Consider the following 15,269-nt stretch of genomic DNA (forward strand, 5'->3'; position numbering starts at 1 on the left):
GGGGTGGGGTGGGGGTGGGGGGTGGCGTTGGCAACTGCAATAATAGTAACACCACGGTCTTCCTGCTTCCCCCTTCCACCACATGAAGCCTCCATTTCAAATGCCCTCTCAGACCCCTCCCTCGCTCTTCCCGACTCCACTCCTCTTTCTGCTGCCCACCGGAGATGCTGCCAGGAAAACAGAGGTTCTGGAGAACACGTTCATTCAGCTACAGGGAGAGGAGGAGCCTGAGAAGCCAGAACAGCCAGCTCATCCTGAAAGTGGAGGCCCATGAGGTCCCTTTCTGATCCAAAAGATTCCCACCCCGAATGAGTCTGAGCACACACATGTGTGATCACACACACACACACACACACACACTCATTCAAACATTCACTCAAAAACTTGCCCCTTATTATTTTACCTGAAATTTCAGCATCTGGAAATTAACTGGAATAAGAAAATCCTTTCCAAGAAATGTGCATCCTAACTCATGCCTTAGAAAGGAATGGTCTGGCCGGGAGCAGTGGCTCACACCTGTAATCCCAGCACTTTGGGAGGCTGAGGTGGGCAGATCACTTGAGGTCAGGAGTTAGAGACCAGCCTGGCCAACATGGTAAAACCCCGTGTCTACTAAAAATACAAAAAAAAAAAAAAAGATTAGCTGGGTGTGGTGGCAGGTGCCTGTGATCCCAGCTACTGTGGAGACTGAGGAAGGAGAATCCCTTGAACCTGGGAGTCAGAGGTTGCAGTGAACCGAGATCCCGCCATTGCTCTCCAGCCTGGGTGACAGAGTGAGACTCTGTCTCAAAAAGAAAAGAAAAGAAAAAAGAAAGGGGAGGGAGGGAGGGAAGGGAGGGAAAGGAGGAGACCCTTGGGAACTGGGAAGTGTAGCTGATGATGAAATATGTTTTTTCTTTGAGAAATGCAGGCCTGGCTCCAATCAGCTAATTTTTCAGACCTTTGATCCATTGATCCTTTGGGCAGTCTGGGCTTGCTTGGTTCAGTGAGAGGCAGCAGAGGACGAGAGAAATGGCACAGGGCTGAGAGCTGTGAAGTCACTGGGTGAGTCCCTTCCCCTTGCCAGGCCTCAGTTTCCCAGTCTGTAAAATAAGGGGATTGGAGGGACTGACTCTAGGGCTGACCCTGACCTTTTCTCTCCAAGCATAGGTGAGCAGTGTGACCACACCAGGCCGAGGAAGAAACACGTGCCCAGCCTGCCATCTGCCTTCCTGTCCTGGAGCCAGGTCTTTCCACCAGCTTCCTTCGTCTTTTAGCACTTGGTGAAAAGGAATGACACGTCAGTCACAGCCACTAGCCAGTGCTCACGGAGCATCTGGCAGGAGGAAGCGCCTTCCTGGCTGGCCTCCCATTCATCAGTCAGAGCCGCAGCCTGGGCCAGGTAAGGTTTCAGTGGCTGCTGATGGCGGCTGCCCGACAAGGGTTCTGGCCAAGTCCGCCCCCTCGTTCCTTTCTAACTGGGCTTTGGGCAGCTTTCAGGACTTCCCAACTCGGCGGCATGCCTACTGCCACAGTCCCCACCCGCCCTGCAACATGAGGAAGGCACGGAAGCCCAAGCCAGGCAGACCAGTGCTCCCTGTGTCACCCACAGGCAGCCCGGGGAGCGCGGGCCTCCCGAGAGCCAGCCCAGGCCTGGATGGCCCACTGGGGAGGGCAAGGAGGGGAAGAGGGGAAGGAAGGCTGTGCCAAGGCCTGTGCCTGTGTTTCAGGGACAGCTGTGGAGCCTGAGCTGGGAGGCAGCTGAGAAAGGCAAGAAACAGGAAAGGGGACAGAAGTCTACTGGTCGGTGAGCCAGCTCTGCGGCAGGCAGAGAAAGCAAGAGAAGGGGCCTCTCCTGCCTCCCAGGACCTCCCCAAAGCCTCCGAGCCCTTCCTCAGACACTCCCCAGTCTCCTCCCAGTCTCCGCCACCATCCCTCCAGCCCTGATTTAGAGCTGGGCAGTCACGGGACAGACTCTGGTTAAGCCTCAGAAACATACACCCAGCAAGGGGTTTGGATTTTCTCCTTCCTCCCCTCCCTCGAGGCTCTTCCGTGGAGGAGGAAGAGAAGCAGATCCAGCCGGGAGAAGCCAGGCCCTGAGGCCCTCTGGCACCCTGACTCCAGCACCCTGGTCTAACGTGCAGTAGGAGAAATGAGGTCTGGAAGGGCGAACAGGCAGTTGGCCCCCCATGAGGCCTTGGCCTCAGGCCCTGGCTGGGTTGGCACCAGCTCTTCTTGGCTCAGACAGGCTCCCTTGGAAATAAACCTCTGTAAGTCACTTCTTTCCTCTAGTTGGCTGACAAGGGAGTTGAAGCTACTGGCTCAAATCCTGTTTTTTTCTTTTTAACCTCTCCTCCATTTTTTCTCTGCTGCTAAAAAATTTGTTTTGCAAGATATAGTATATAGCTCTTTTACTTCTTGAAGTTTCCTTAAGAAAATAATGGTGCTTACAAGAAAATTTTGATGACTCCCGGCGTTTGCACAGGACTCTGCTGTGTGTAAAATGCTTACCTGGATCTTTGCAACAGCTCCAAGCTGCAGACAAGGCAGGTTGTTATCCTGTGAAATCCCAGGGGGGACTCTGAGGCTCAGAGAGGAGAAGAAGCGTCCCAGGTCACACCGCTGGCAGGGTGAGGGCCCAGGGACCTGGATTCCGCCAAAGAAGACCTTGAGCAAGTTTGTGTGTGGCCCCTCTTGGCCCCAGCAGCACAGCAGGGAAGAAAGGCCATCCTCCCACAGCCAATCCCCCTTTATCCCCTGGGCAACCTCAGAGAAGGGGAAGCTGGTGGCACGTGGATGTAACTAGAGCTGAGGAACACTAGGGGAATGAACTCCTTAGGCCCCACAGGGACAAAAATGTATCCCCTTGTCCCCGCCAACAGGGAAGGGGAATGCCTGGGGCTACACTATTTCTTGAGTAGCTACTGTGCATTCAGGCAGTCCACAAACATTACCGCCCCGGCTGGAGTGCAGTGGCGCAGTCTCGGCTCACTGCCACCTCTGTCTCCCGGGTTCAAGCGATTCTTCTGCCTCAGCCTCTGGAGTAGCTGGGAATACAGGCATGTGCCACCATGCCCAGCTAATTTTTGTATTTTTAGTAGAGATGGGTTTTTGCCATGTTGGTCAGGCTGGTCTCAAACTCCTGACCTGGACCAGGAGTTCAGTTTAGGTCACTCCTGACCTGACCTGACCTGATCCACCCACCTGGACCTCCCAAAGTGCTGGGATTATAGACATGAGCCACCGCCCCTGGCCAAACATTACCTCCTTTTAAACATGACAGCAAACTTCAAGGTGGACATTATTCCCCTTTTATAAAATAAGTGAAACCCAGAAAGACGAAGTCATTGCCAAGGCAACACATGGGAATATGTGGAGCCATATTCAAACTCAGGTCTTTTTTACTTCAAAGCCCATGCTATTTCCACTGCCCCTGGGCTGCCACTCCCTGAAACCACCTGGCCCACTGGGCACAGTCTCCCCTGTGGAAGGAGAAGGCACAGACCACAGAGTGAATGTCGGCAGGCAGTTCCACATGACCTCGGACAAATCTCGTCCTTGAATCTCAGATAGAGTCTCATGCCCAACACGGGGCTGGGCTCACTGCTTGAGCTTGAAGGTCCCTTCTGATGTTTGGCCATCCTTTAGGTCTAACAATCCTGGGCTAAATACTTAGAATACATTCTATTCAGTTCCAAAAATCCTTCTTTGATTCCCTTCCATGCCCCGCACACAGAGCTAGGAGTCAGAGCAAACATAAGCCGTACTTGGTTCTTATCCTCATTGGGCTCCTAACAAAAGGTGGATGGACCATGAGAATGACATATGAGCTTCTTCTGACCTCCCATTGCTGTCGGTGAAAACAGGTCATGGAAAGATGGGGAGGTCACAGTCATGACAGCTCAGAGGGCTAGAGGTGGGGACTCACCAACCTCCTGTCTCTAGGAAGGGGCAGGGGATCTAGGATCCCCACTCTCCTGCCTAGTCTAGAAGGCCCTCGGAGAGAGTGCCCTTTAAGGCATAATTAACAGAAGGAGTTCCCTCCCAGCTGCCCACCTACACTGGGGTGTGGGCTTCAACATACAGGACTATTCTAGGGGTTAGGCTGGGGGTTACACAGACAGTCACACCTCTAAGGCCAAAAGGGAGGTGACAGATGTGAGGAATCCACATGTTGAAGCAGAAGGACCCTCTGGGTAACCTCAATTTCACACTCGTTCCCGGAGTACCTACTCTGTGCCATTCCTTGTGGCGGGGCCAGGAGAGAAAGACTTCAGAAGTGGAATCCCAGCCTTCGAGGAGCTCCCAGGCCACTGGGACGGGTGGACTGTCTCTGGTCCAAGGAGAAGGCAAGGGGGCAAGAGCAGGGGAGACAAGGTGCCATTGGGCATGGTGGGGAGCAATCGATTCTGCGTGGGGGGCCAGGGAAGGCCACATGGAGAGGTCAGTGAGAGGGACTGAGAGGGTGGAGGGACTCTAACAAATGGAGTTGGAAGGAGAAAGGCAGGGACAATCCTACAGAAAGAGCAACAGAAAGTGCAGTCCAAAACCCAGTTCAGCCACACTGCAGCCCTGGGCTCGCTCAGCATCTCTGAAGCTATTTCCCCATCTCCAGAATGGAGAAAGTAACTCTCCAATCCTGGGAAATACCCTCCTGTGCGCACTCCCCTCACACCTGCCTTCAAGGACTGCGCTTTCTGTCTTCTCAGCTACTCTTCCCCCAGACATACCCTTTGGGAAACTAGAAACTTACAGAAGAGATATAAAACATAGAACACAAATGGTGGGACAAGCCTTATTGTCAATCAATCAGTATATCTGGACATTTTACCAATAGGGAAACTGAGGCCCAGAGATATTGCTTGACCTGCCCAGGGTCAGGGACCAGAAGGACTAGAAGTTTCTTTTCTATTGCAGCCCTAACCATGTCTGTGAGGGTGACATCTTTGGATCATCTTTCTTTTGAGGGGAAAAGGTCAGCCTTTGCGGTCCACCCCATACCCTGGCTCCTCTCTCCCATTCATGGCAACTTTTTGTATCCACCCTGTTTCACTGGCCATTGCTGCCATGTGTCTGGGTCAGGATTTATGGTCTCAGTCCCCAGCTATGGAAGTTGGTATCAAACTAATGGAATAGCTCCTGCCCCTGAACCAAAGGCCCCAGAATCTGAGGAGGTTTCAGCCTGTCTCACTCATCGGGCCCGAGGGTAGAGGTGAAGGAGATGAGTTCCTCTGCCCAAGGCAGCCTCCTTCCGGGGGTGCCTGTGTGGAGGACTGATAGGTTAGGGCTTGCCAAGGGAGCCAAGGAATCTCAGTGACTGGCAGGAGAGGAGATGAGCCCATGAAAAGGTGGGCCCTTTATAGGTCATCCTGGGCTGTGAACAATAATTGCTTTCTTGACTAACATCCCTTAAGACCCACAGTTTGAGTGGTAGAAGTCACCAGATGATACCCAGGAGGGCATTTCCAGGCTGAGGCTGTGTCTGTCCGTCATGCAGGGAAGAACAGCTGTCAGGGTTGGGGGTTGCAGCCTATGCCTCTGTGGCTTTGCTTAGACTCCTATTACATCTTTCACTGTGCATCCATCCAGCCCTGGATTCTCTAAGGGTTGGAGCTCTTTCTCAGGGGGCAGGCAGTTAGGGGAAATGCCTTGGGGAGAGTTTAGGCATCCCAGGCCTCAAAGCAAAGCTACAAAGCTAGGAGCTAGCTGCTACTCGGCTGCCACCAACTCGCTAGGAGGGCACTGGGAGCGAGTGTGAGCGTGCACAGAGGACAGGAGCCATGCCTGCAGCCCACGGCACTCTAAGCCCCTCCAACCTGCCTCCCTGTGTTGGACTGACTGATGCTTCAGCTTGGTGGGCTTCCCAGGACTCTGGGACAGGAGCCCTGTTTTGGTCTCTACTCACAAGGGGATTGGATCACGCCACAATGCCGTAGGTCCAGCCACCCTGGGAGGGAAGGAGGTCATGGCCAGGGTGGGGTCTTGGTGGCACTGAGAGACCTCTATCTGCAGTCAATAACACAAAGCCTCAGACTGGAAAGGACTTCCCAGGCCATCTATCCGGAACCCCTCATCCTATGGAACCATCCTATGGACAACTCTGAGGTCCAGGGTAGGGGCCTGCCCCTCACGACTGAGGAGTGAGGGATAGTTTAGAAACTCCAGGCGAGTCAGGAAGGTTTTCCTCTATTTGGGAGGAAACACTGAATTAGAAGCCCTGGGGAACTGGCCCCCATGACAGGGGGGGAGGATACAAGAGAGGACTCTGCAAAGCACACCCATCAGGCGCCTCGTCCTAAGCCCACCCATGGTATAGACCACCCCTCCATCCATGTGATCCATCCTCCATGCACAGTACACACAAAACCAACCTCAGAGGCCAATCAGAAATTCCTAGCCCTCATTTTGGCCAATAATTGCCAGTGCCTCCCTCAGAAACCATTCCCTGGGCTTCCGGGGAAGCTGAGCAGACCAATGAGAATGATGTCCTGGCTTTTTCTGACCTGCTGTTGCCATAGGTGCAAAGAGGTGACGGGAAGAGAAGGAGGCGGGAGAACATGGAGGTGAAAGCAGGGTCACTCCGGCTGAGGGCTTAGGTTCAGAGAATCGAGGGTTGCTCTTGACGGTCTCTCCAAGATTTTCTAAAACACCAGGCCAATCAAGACATTTTTAAAAGCTCCAAATTGTAAACAAGGGGCAAGAGCAGAGCCGTCATTCTCCCATTGTAGTGGGTACCAGCATTACCTGGGGAGGTTGTAAAAATGCAGATTCCCAGCCCCTTCTCCAGATTCAGAAGGACTGGGTGAGAGCCCGGCACCTGCATTCTAACAAGCCAGCTGCTTCTGTGATTCAGGCCGGGTGGGAGAGGCCAGAGGAAGACATGCTAAGAACCCAAGGTGGCCTGAGTCACCAGGGAAGTGAAATTGTCACAAGCAGTGACATCTCAGGCCCGGCATCAACAGCGAGGCTGTGCAGCCTCCATGGCTCAGAGGGGCACAGGAGTGTGCCTACTGCCTCTGCAGCATGAGGAGCCGGGGACAAGCCCAAAATGGAGCTGAGAGAGTGTCAAGATGCTATGCCTGAGCACGCAGCTGTGCTCCAACAAGTGAGCCAGGCAAGAAGGCTTGGGTGGGAGAGGAGCTGGGGCAGAGCCAAGGGGTCAGAGAAGGAGGAGTGGACAGCAGCAGGGCACGGGGTGAACAGGAGGGTGGTCTCGGAGAGCCAGACGCAGTAGGCTCTGAGCTCGCAGCCGCACAGGGCCCGCCCGGGGCACAACAGAACACTTGCTGAGGGAGGAAGGCAAACACTATGGAGTCTGCATAGGTCATTACAGCTGTGCAAAGAACACTCACAAAGAGAGTTGGAGAGATGTAAATAGCTACATTTCGTGATCGGCGGGTTCCTTTTTTCCATAAACTTTGCTTAAGTTCATAATAAAAAAATAAATAAACACAGGCAAATTACACTTACTTCACCCAGTCATTTCTGGTTGGTAAGTTCTGTATTAAATTCAGAATTCATATGTGTGGGTTGAACTTCCCATATCAGCCAAAATGTGAGCCCTGGGGAGAAGGGCAGATGTGGAGGTTGTTATACTGTCAAACAATCCCTTAAACAGCCCTCTGTCCCCACCAGTTCTCTGTCATTGCTGCGTCCCCTGCTATGTCCATCCCGCTCATACCAGAAAAATCTGAGCTCAAAAGCAGGCAGAGGTTTGCCAAACTCAATTCTTCTGGTTTATTTGTGGGAAATGGCAGTGAGAGGAAGTCTGATGTAGTGGAAAGAGCACTAGACAAGAAGTCAAAATATTTGAGTTAATTTCAAGCACTCACTTGTCCTTTGTGAAATTGGGAAAGTGACTTTCCCCAGCAGGCCCTCGCTTCTCCCAACCGCACAGCACAGGAGGGCATGAGTGATCTGTGGCTGCATCACGATGACCCCCAAATGCAGCAGCTTAAAGCGACAAACATCTATCATCTTGGGGTTAGGAATCTGGGAGTGGTTGAGTTGGATAGTTCTGGCACAAGATCTCTTATGAGGTTGCAGTCAAGATGTCCTCTGGGGGCCACAGTCAGCCTGAGGTTACAGTGGGGGAAGACCAGCTTCCAGGATCACACGCATGGCTGTTGGCAGGCTCCGAAGATCCATTTCCAAGCTCATCCTTGTTTCTCACGACAGAGGCCTCCCCCTAGGCTGCCTCATGACATGGAAACTGGCTTTCCCAGAGCAAGTGATGACAGAGACAGAGACAGAGACAGAGACAGATGGAGAGCCCAAGACAGAAGCTACTGCCTTTCCATCATCTAATTTCACAATTATCCAAGTGACTATTTCCAAGTGACATCCATCATTTCTGCCATATTCTAGTCTCTAGTGGACTAGTCACCAAGTCCAGTCCACACTCAAGAAGAGGATAGTAAGCTCCGCCTCTTGAAGGGTGTAGTGTCAATGAATTTGTACACACATCTTCAGAGCCACCACAAGGAGTTTGATCCAGTGACTCTCAAGGTTCCAGGTCTGTGGTTGTGACACCCCGATCCCTGGAACATTAGGCATGGTGAAGAGAAAAGGACCAGAGGTGTCCGCTGCACTTCGTCTAGGTGGGCTATGTTCTCCTCTCAGTAGAGGGGGCCTGGAGATGAGGGATGGAGATTGAGGAGGTATGCTTCTCAGATGGATGCACAAATCTGGAGGGCTGCCATTCTCCCCAATGATCCTCAAGCCTTAGAGTGGCTGCCAAAAGGGTTCTATAAGCACATGGCTGGGGCCTCTGACTTGAGTGCCTTCTGCTGCAGCAAGGAACAAGATTCCACCCCCTCAGTGGTTCTGGGGTCTGGCAGCTGGACATGGAATGCTTCCCAGGGACAAGCCAACCAGAGATGTTCCCGGGCTCCGTCATTCTTCCAAAGGAATAGGGAGGACCAATGCTAGGTTATCAGGGGATGAACCAGGAAGGGCACAAACCCAACCCTCTCCTGCTGACCAACGAAAGAAAGGAACAGAAAATCACTCAGCACCAGGTTCTCTTAAGAGGCCTTGCAGTGCGAGGTAAATCACCTAAGCGTGGTGGTGGGTACATCTGGGTTTCAATACAGGCTCTGTCACTACTACCTATGTCCCCAGCCACTCTAGGCTTGTTTCCTTACCTACAAAGTGTGCATAATGAGAGATTTCACATGATAGAGCTGGGAAAATTGGAGAATCCATTGAAGACCCTTAGAATAGAGACTAGCACACAATTAGCACACTCCATATTATTATTAAGTTTGCAAAAGACATCAGAGCTCGTTCAGCTCCACTGCACACCTTGCACAGGAATTCCCTCCAACTGATGATGATAGAGGATGCTTGGCCCACTGCTTAAATACTTTGAGGACCTGGGATCTCACCACCTGCCCAGGCTGCCTAGCACCACAGAGCCATAATCCACCTTTCTACGGCTGGAGCCGTAGAAAGCAGCTCACACCGGACCCGGAGCCATAATCCACCTTTCTACGGCTGCCTCCTCCACTTCTGTTCCTTTTCTATCCCAATAGCAAACAATAGTTTTGAATTTAAAATAGCCCTGTAATACATGAAAGGAAAAATAAAAGTGCACCCTCCTGTTTTAGCTTAGGTAAAATCTCCTTGGCAATCCCCCAAACATTTGACTTATCCTCACTTGCATCCTGTTTCATTTTAAAGCCAAGTCATAACTGACACATGTGATCGAAAGCCTGGTGTATTAGAGATGGGGAAGGAGGATGCCTGCCCATAAGACTGAGTACGATCATTCAGACTGGGAGCAAGAGGATGCGTGTGCTGTCGAGTGCACTGGCCGGGGAGGTGTATCTATAACTGGAAGGACACGTGTGTGTGTGTGTGTGTGTGTGTGTGTGTGTGTGTGTACATGAGCGTGAGTGGTGTGGGCTGTTATGTGCATGTGTGGATAAGTTGGGGGAGTGTATGCCTGGGTGTAGGTGTGTGGGGGTATGTGGAGTGTAAGTATGTGGGTTTGGGTGAGGACCATCCTGGTGCTCCCTGGCCAGGGCACAGTGATCCCCAACTGCAGAGCAGCCACTAATTTGGGAGCGCATTTCTTTATACCAGCTTCCCCACTCTTTTCAGGAAGCTGCATTTGTTGGCCAGGATTTGAGATTTCTTTCACTGAGGCCTCCAGAGAGTCATTCCAACGGTGAACATGGAGCACAAACTCAAGAAGTGAAACCACATATACTGCCTCAAAGGCAACAAGGCAGGAGGGTGTCGAAAACCCCGGGGGGAGATACAAAGGCTCAAAGTTCTGCAACCCACACCCCTTGGAAAGAGAGTAGGTCAGCTCCTCTCCCAACCCAAACTCCCAGTTTGAATTTTTACAACATCAGCCTTATAAGCAAACATCTGCTACTCTCCGGCTTCTGAAAGAAAGGTGAAGATCAGAAAAAGGAATCTTTGTGTTTTCATTAGGTATTTTAGCAAATGCAATGAGGACATTCAGATTTGATTTCCCTGTTTTGTACACACACATAAGTCGGTGCTAAGAGGATTACTTTTCCTGCAGCCGCGTCCTTCCTAAAGGCCCCGGTCAAAAGAGACCCTTGTTCAACAGCGTTCTCTCTGATTCCTCTGGCTTTTCTTCCTTACCTCAATGTGCACACATCTAGCTTGCTCCTAAATCCACGCACCTCACAGACTTTGGGATAACGATGATCCCAGCCCTCCATTCTCCTCCCGCCCCGGTTCCTTAATAAAGCTGGAGATGAACATTAGCGCTTGGTTCAGCAGCATCCGAAAAGGAAAGGGTGGCCTCCTCGAGCCCTCGACGCCCCATAGAAAACGTAGCCTTTTGCCTCTGCTCCGATGAATGGCTTTTGGAGGGTTTTCATCAGGGCCGGGTCTGCTGGTGCAGAAAGCCTCACAGATGTCGACACTTTTTCATCCCTGGGTTAAGATGTCTTCCATAAGCTTTTATTCCTCATTTGTTACTTCTTTATTATCCGGGAGGTTTTGCCTCCTCCCTCTTCTCCTTTCTCTGAAGAGAGCAGCGGTAGCTGAGCCCGTCATTATCTCAGCCCTTTTCTCCTGCCTCCAGAGGCAGCCCGGGACTCGGGTCCCATTGTGGCGAACAGCAGGTAGCTGAGGCAGGCCGGGTCACTCCCCAGACCCTTTTGTGCAGCCGTCCCCTCCTCCCTGCAGCTTGGTTCTGGGGATGTAAAGGGTCAGGAACAGCCAAGCTTCCATACCTGAGCTTTTGTCTGGGGCTGGAGGCAAATGATTTTAGAAGCAATTTCTTGGAAAGCAGCCTGGAGACTCCCTTCTCCCTCGTTAAAATGCACAGCTGTACTCCTAGCCCACCCCTTGGGGCTGGGGGTGAGGGAACAGGGGGATTAGCTCAGATCATCTGGATCCAAAAATGCCCTGAGAAAAAACTTGCTACGTGGAGGATGGTTGAGACGATTCAAATGGAACCCTAGAGCCCCTGAGATGTTAAGCAGAGTGTTTTGTAATAAACAGAGTGTACTGTTCCTTCACTTTTGACTCTTCTTTGTTTTTAGTGGTAGCAGCCTGGAGCCTCCCTGCAACCTCCCTTTCCTCGCCTGTCAAATGGAAATGATCCACCCTCCCTAGCTGCCTCATACAGTTTACTAGTTATTCTGTGGATCCAAAGGGGTGATATAGAAACTGTTTTGCAAGCCATAGATTCCATACGGCATTCATCATTTTTGCCCTCTACTGGCTGTATGGACCCCGACTTGAATATAAGCCACCCCATAATGCAGTTAATTTTTCTGAAAATTACAGAGCAGAGATAGACAGATTTAAGAGTCTTAGGGCATGTGGTTCCAAACCCTGCCCAAGCTTATGCTTTGTGGGTGAGGAAGGTCTTGGGGCAGGACAGGCTTTCATGGTGGTAAATTCTCTGAGGTTTGATGTTGCTCCCCTTACAAGGCAGCCATGGGAGGCCACCTGCAGGAAGTTGGTGTGCAAATTTATGTAGGGAAAGATCAAACGGGCCCAGGGATGCTCACTGGCCACCAGCTTAATATAAGCCTTTGCAGCATGGCTGCCAGAAGAGCCAATGGGAGCTTAAGCCACCTAACGGAAAGAAGGGCCCCCCAGGCCCCACCCAGGGTGCTGAGACCTTTCTGGATATCACATCTGGAGACAGCTGCACAGGTACAGCATTCTGCTCAAGGGAAAGAGACTAGAGTGATGAGAGGACTAGAAATCTCACTCTTACAGAGACGGGCCGGAGGGGCTCAGGCTACTTCCCCTACTTGAGAGTTCAGGGATATTCGTAGGAAAGGGGAATCGGGCTCATTCTGTGTGGCCCTGGAGAGGACAGGCACTGGGACTGCAGTGTGGAAGCTGAAATGAACATGTTTTGAGCACATGAGAGGAAAATATTTCAGATGCCCAGATTTGTCTAACATGGAATGGGCTGCTTTAAGAGAAAGTGAGCAATCTATCATTAAGGTAATCTAGCAAAGTGGGAGACTGGGGAGAAGATTCATCATCCCTGAGCCTTCATTTAGGGCTTACTCTGTGTCGGGCGCAACACGTCCTTTCTAATCATGAAATTACTCCATTCTTTGATTTATTAAGAAATCTAACTTTCTGGCCGGGCCGCGGTGTTCAAGCCTGTAATCCCAGCACTTTGGGAGGCCGAGACGGGTGGATCACGGAGGTCAGGAGATCGAGACCATCCTGGCTAACACAGTGACAACCCCGTTCTCCTACTAAAAATAACAAAAACTAGCCGGGCCGAGGGTGGCGGGCTCGCCTGTAGTCCCAGCTACTCTGGTCAGGCTGAGGCAGAGAAAGGCGAAACGCGGAAGGCGGGTAGCTTGCAGTGGCTGAAGAATCGGCCAACTGCACTCCAAGGCCCCGGGCGACCAGGCGCAAACTCCGTCTCAAAAAAAAAAAAAAAGAAAGAAAGAAAGAAATATAACTTTCCTTTTCTAGTGATTAAGTTGAATATAGTCGACTTTCTCTCCAGGTGATGGCTGAGTTGTAACACCCAGTGAACAAAAGCAAGCAGATCATGATGGAGAGTTCATGCTCTGAAAAGTCAGTTTTGATATTTGTAGCCTTTAGTTGAGGCCAGATGCAGCTGGTACAACACGTAGAACAGCGGGGAAGCAGAGGGGTGGCCACTGGGGGGAACAATAAAACTTCTGGGGCCTGGGAAACAAGGAAACCATGACGCTGGAGAGAAAGGGTAAAAATCTTTGAAGGGAAAGAGCCAGAGAGAGGATCCCAATATTCTGTTTGCCCACATCTTTGTCTGAACCCTGAGCCTTATGTGCACGGAGACATCTCAAAGCAACTAAGCTACTGGAGAAGAATCTGAGCTGATATTGGCATTGCTGCCTAAGAAACAGTTTGCAGTTTGAATCTGTGAGAGTAGGTAGTTAGGCAGACATGAGCAGAACAGGAGAGGGACCCCCCCTCCAGGAATGTTGGGTGGCCAACAGGTGATGGTCGGGCGGTTGTTAAACTGTCACTCTAAAATAATGATCAGCCTTACCCGGCACCAGGGAAAGACAGGCTCCCAGTAGATAGAAAACACCTGAAGCTAGTGACCAGCAGCTTCCCGATAAGATCTCAGGAACTGAGAGGCTGAGCTCAAAGCATGTGCACTAAGAGGCATAATGGTGGAGTTTAACTGGTATAGGACCTTCTTCTAGGAGGGCTGGTAAGGAAAAAACTGCCTCAAGGGAGCATGTGCACAACATGTGCACAACGTCAGTAAACACACTGTACATGCAGCCCCTCCTAAGCGCCAGCAGACCACCAGGCATGCAGACAGCCCACCCCAAGGGAAGACAGGGGAGAAGAAATGCAAACCCTGGAAGCATGTCAGTACCTAAAACCCCAAGTCAAGGGTCCGACAGGCACCTGGACCTCTAGAGTCACCCATTTGACCTTCTTCCAAGTGTCCTTTACTTCTTTTCATTCCTGCTCTGAAACCTTTTAATAAATTTCTACTCCTGCTCTAAAACTTGCTTCAGTCTCTTCCTCTGCCTTAAACCTACTTCTGCCGTTCTACCAAATTCTTTCTTCAGAAGGGGCAAGGATCAAGTTGGCCACAGACATGTCAGATTCGCCACCAGTAACAAATCCAAGCAAGATAATTGGCTGAAAACCCAAAAGAGATAACATCCATTGGAGAAAAAAAGCAAAATCCAGAATCTATACAACTTGACATGCATAATGTCCAGAATGCAGACTAAAATAATCCAACATACACAGAAGCAGGAAAGACGGACACATTCTGAAAATAAAGACACATCAACTGAGATAATCATGAGATGTCCCAGATGTTGTAATTAGCAGACAAGAAATTTCTAGCATGCATTACAACTATATCCAACGAAGTGAAAGAAAATATGGTCATAGTGAATGGACTTAAAATCTCAGCAAATAAATACAAATAATAAAAATGCAAATTCTAGAATCAAAAAAATACAATATCTGAAAATTTTTCAAAAATCACTAGATAGCTTTAACAACAGAATTGAGATTGCGGAGGAAAGGGAAGGTGAACTTGAAGATGAAACGACAGAAATTATCCAATATAAAGAACAAAGGAAGGCCAGGTGCACTGGGATTAGACTCCTGTAATCCCAGCACTTTGAGAGGCCGAGGCGGGTGGATCACCTGAGGTCAGGAGTTCGAGACCAGCCTGGCCAACATGGTAAAACCCCATCTCTACTAAAAATACAAAAAAAAAAAAACTAGCCAGTCGTGGTGGTGGGCACCTGTAACCCCAGTTACTCTGGAGGCTGAGGCAAGAGAATCACTTAAACCGGGAGGCAGAAGTTGCGGTGAGCCGAGACCAAGTCACTGCACTCTAGCCTGGGAGACAGAGCAAGACTCCGTCTCAAAAAAAAAAAAAAAAGAAGTAAGAGAAAATGACACATTATACACAGAAGAACAACTATCCGATTAAGAATTGATATCTCATCAGAAATCATAAAGGCCAGAAGAGAGTAAAACAGCATTTTTTAGGGTTAAATTTTAAAAAACAAATAAACCCTTCCAACCTAGAATTCTACATTCAGTGACAATAGTCTTCAGCCAGTCGCAGTGGCTTACTCCTATAATCCCAGCACTTTGGGAGGCCAAGACAGGTGGATCACTTGAGTCCAGAGTTTGAGACCAGCCCAGGCAACATGGCAAGATCCTGTTTCTACAAAAAATACAAAATTAGCCAGTTGTGGTGGTGCACACCTGTAATCCCAGCTACTCAGGAGGCTGAGGCGGGAGAATCACTTGAACCCAGGAGGCGGAGGTTGTCATGAGCC

At 50.5% G+C, this 15,269-nt stretch overlaps 1 long non-coding RNA gene across 1 annotated transcript; it reads left to right on the plus strand.

Moving 5' to 3' along the window:
- Window positions 1–965: 965 nt before the first annotated feature.
- On the plus strand, window positions 966–2,365 carry LOC108530503 (uncharacterized). Its single transcript, XR_001885858.1, has 3 exons — window positions 966–1,044; window positions 1,145–1,381; window positions 1,710–2,365. It is a non-coding gene; the product is annotated as an uncharacterized LOC108530503 (long non-coding RNA).
- Window positions 2,366–15,269: the final 12,904 nt, after the last annotated feature.

Source organism: Rhinopithecus bieti, unplaced genomic scaffold (assembly GCF_001698545.2).
Source record: "Rhinopithecus bieti isolate Rb0 unplaced genomic scaffold, ASM169854v2 scaffold_5626, whole genome shotgun sequence".
NCBI lineage: Eukaryota > Metazoa > Chordata > Mammalia > Primates > Cercopithecidae > Rhinopithecus > Rhinopithecus bieti.